This window comes from Sceloporus undulatus, chromosome 4 (genome assembly GCF_019175285.1).
Source record: "Sceloporus undulatus isolate JIND9_A2432 ecotype Alabama chromosome 4, SceUnd_v1.1, whole genome shotgun sequence".
Lineage (NCBI taxonomy): Eukaryota > Metazoa > Chordata > Lepidosauria > Squamata > Phrynosomatidae > Sceloporus > Sceloporus undulatus.
This window is the reverse complement of record NC_056525.1, coordinates 105,051,061-105,055,283: the sequence shown is the minus strand read 5'-3', so window position 1 is coordinate 105,055,283 and position 4,223 is coordinate 105,051,061.

Here is a 4,223-nt window from a genome sequence, read left to right as displayed (position 1 = left end):
CATGCAGCAACTGGGCAAAATCCAGAAAATTTAAAGTCCATTTGCATATCACCACAGACTTCCCTTTTGCAATCCAATATTTCTCCATTCCTGCAAGGCCACAGGCCTCTTTGTAGCAGAGGATGTCTACCAACCCTCCCTCCCTCACAAAATCAGAGGAATAATAATCTTTATTAAGTTTTACATAATCACTATATACAAATAATTTTTTATAAATATATATATATGCTTGAGGGAGAATAACTGGCCCTTCCAAATTTTGTAGATGAAAACTAGGACACATGTGGCCAAGCAACATCAGCATGGGCTCATGATGGTAGAAGTTGTTAAAGAGGAAGAACGCACAAGAACACAGGAGAGGCTGTTGTGGTTTGCTTTTGCCTGAGCCGCCTGAGAAAGGTGCGATTCTGCCTCCTTTCTCTCATCTCCCCCTTGATGGGTTAATTGGGTGTAAAATACTTTTGCAGTTTGAACTCACTTTGCAGCAATGAAAGTAAGCTGAGGACTAAGGGGAAAAACAGGAGGAGGAGAGTGAAACTGGGTGATTTTACAGGCAGGTGAAAAAGCGAGACAGTTGAGGTTTAATTGGGGCTGTTGCTGCCAAATAGGGACAATTGAAGGGCATGCATTACAGAGACTCAGTGTCACAAAAAATGTTTATTTCAGCCCCTGTAAGCCATCACAAGGCAATGGTTATACCAGGGCTGGGTAACATATGCCTCTTATGGGCCGTACATGCCTGTTCCCTTCCTTTATTGTTTTTTGGGGGCAGCTTCTGCTTGTTGTAGTTGTTTGCCTTCAAGTCATTTCTGATTTATGGCAACCCTCAAATGAACCTATCATAGGGGTTTCTTGGCACATTAGTTCAGAGAGGCTGAGAAATTGTGATTTGCCCATGGTCAGCTAGTGGGTTTTGTACCATAAAATTTTGGCAGAACAGTGGCTAAAAAATAGGAAGGCTAATAAACAAGGCATGTGAGATCACTACATCTTGTTTTTAAGGTGGATTTAAGCTGGCTTCTGTAAACATGAGGCCTCTTAAGAAGGGAAATGCAGCCCCTGAGCATCTCCTTTACTTAGTATAAAGCAGGGGTTCCCAACCTGGGGTGCCCATACCCCCAGGAGCTGCGAGATGGAGTTTCAGGGGGTGCAACAAAGAGTGGCTTGTGGTCTTGAGTGATGAGTCAGGAGTCATCACTTATTTCCCCCCCGAATAAATCAGAATCTAAGGGGCTGGACAGAGCGCCCCGAAAGGGCGGCTTGTAGCCACACCTTTTTACCCTAGATGGAGGTTGCACCAACCAAATGGCGCAGCCTTTGCAAGGAATAAAAAGAATCCGTTTCTTTCTGGGAATGTGTGGATGGGGTGAGCTATGATGGTACCTGGATAGTGCAGTAGGGCTCACGAGTCTGCGGACGCTCCACTCTCCCAAGCCCTAAAATTGGCTTCAGGCTGGTGCAAGGCGGCAGTCTGTATCGGGCCTGTACTCAATTCAGATTTGCATTTTATGCACTGAGTTAAAGCTTTTTTTAAAAGTTCTGGTTTTTTTTCATCTGTAGTTCAGTTTGTGGTTCAGAAATTAGAAATTAGACTTCTTCATCTTCAGCTATGAGATTGCTTTTTTAGGGGGTGCAAACATTAATCAAACATTTACTAGGGCTGAGGGCATATTAAAAGCACACAGGGCATATTAAAAGTACTACGGGTACAAGGCATGTTAAAAGCCATTTCCCCCTCTGTGGCTTTTAGTGCATTTAGTGGAGGCAGCAGGGATGGGATACTCACCAGCTCCTGGAGGCTGTCTACTCCTGGATTATATAATCAGTGAATTATCAGTAGTAGAGTGGATCCAGGGCCCGCCGGACTGAAAGGCTGGTATTCTTTGATTAGCAGTAACAAGGACATTATCCCTCTGCCGCCCCTCTCAAACATCCTAGTTCCCCATTTGCTTAGCTGCAGTCCTCATCGTAGCTCATAGGTCGATTTTCCAAGCAACAATAGCTATCCTTTTTCTAAGTTTTGTGGTGGCTTGGTTTTGAGTGGATAATTAAGATCCACTAGTTTTACAAAAGTTCTGATCCTGGCAGATGGAAATGTATTTTATTTGTTTATTTTATTTGTTTTATTTCCATCTCACATGTCTCCTGGCATGAGACCCAGGGTGTCTGGAATCTAATCTAAAATACAAAGGTAAATTTTAAAAAAATAAACAATGCTATTGAAAACACAAAAGTCAAAACAGTTTTAAAATGTTTAAAACATAATAAACGAGGGCAAACATGGCACACCTGATTAACACACCCTTCTGCCACATGAGTCAAGAGCCAAGATTAAATAAAAAGATCTTTGTTGCTGGTGTAAAGGGAGCAGAGAGAAGGCCAACTGAACCTCCCATGGGAGGGAGTTAAACAGCTTGGGCACTTCTGGCATTGGTTTGTGGATATGGATTAATATTGCTACCTGCATTTTTAAAGCTCTTCTTGAGGCCACGACTGATGACTATTTCCACTTAAGAATTTGTCACTGTATACTGATGTTATCATGACAAACATTTAGGACAATACCTAGTAACACACGATTATTATTTAACCTGCACATTTTAAGCTTAAGTGAACAAATCATGATTGTGGATTCCATCCCTGGATGGCATAACCATTCAGGTAGCTGCGTTCTCCTTCTTCACTATACACCTTGTTGGCACCTCTCCTTGGACTAATCTGTATAAATGGGTAATAAGATGACAACTATAGATCAACATCAGTAAGTAAGTATAAAGTGATGCGCATTGTGGCAAAATATTCTCTGTGTTATTTTCAATATATAGGAGTTCCTGTTGGCACTAATTGGGACAGCAATGTTGGGGCTGTGCTGAAATGTCAACAGGGTGCAGCAACAAGAACAAATTCCTGAGTGGAAATTACTTAGAAAGGAATTGACATTATAATAATACAGTGGTTCTCAAACTTTTTACCCTCATGACTGTCTTTACATTTACAGATGGATGTCACACACACACACACACACACACACACACACACACACACACCACTCATAGCAGCATATGAATAAAAATATTTTGTTTAGTGTGCATATTTTCTTTCGCACATTCATGTATATTCATGAATATTCATGAATATATTGGGCCCTGCCAGAAGCCATCATCCAGCAAGCTTCTCTGCTCTCCTTCTCCTTCTCCTCCCTTAGGCTGAGGCAGCTGCCCCAAGCATCCTCTGCGCCTTTCCCTTTCGCTTCCAGGACAGAAAAAGTTTTGGAGGACTAAGAGAAGGAGGGCAATTCTTACAACTCTCATGCTCCCCCCCCCCAGGTGTCCCACCCCACAGTTTGAGAATCACTGCAATAATCCATATTGCCCATCAATGGTATAGCAACTTTTTGATTATACCTTTATCAACAACATCTTAATGCTAGGAAAGGTAGAAGGAAAGGACAACAACAAAATACGAGAGCTTACAGAACCTTATCTACAAGTAGAGATTTTTAAATGTAAGGGGGGGTTAAACAAGGAAGAGGGGAAGATGAAGGGGGGAAGATCTGGACAGATTTTTCTCTCTCCCTTAAATGAAATCTAATGAAATCAACTGTCAGTACATTCAGGATAAACCAAAAGAAAAACAGTATATTTTTTTTATTTTGAATGCATAATACAGAATGTATTTTTAAAAGATGTAGCGATATTTACTGAATGAAATGATTTTAAGGAAAGGATACACCCAATCATTCATGAGTGCCAACAGTGGTTAAAATTCTACAAGTACTTCCTTCTGCTCCAGTATTAAAAATCCAACGACAAATCAAAAAGCAGACAACTGGTTGCCTTTTCATGAACCCAATGAAGCCTGTGGTGTGACTTCACAAAGTCTGAGGCAGCTGCCTTACTCAGCCTAACAGTAGGGCTGGATCTGACAGTGACAACGGAATGCTAGAAGTCAACTTGAATCATTTATTAAGCATTCATGATGTAATGTAGGCAGGAACAACTTCAGAGGGTCCAAGGGCTAATTTTCTGTCCCTAGGATGTCTGTGGGCCACAACGGGCCTGATAACAAGCAATTAAAAATAAAAATAAAACAAGCTACTAGAAATCCATTTCTGTTTTTGATTTGGGAGGTTTGAAGTTTTGGGGGGTATTTGGGGGAAGTTGTGACCTGCTGAATATCTAAAATGCCTTAAATGATCAATCAAAGGGCAGTGCATTTTCTGA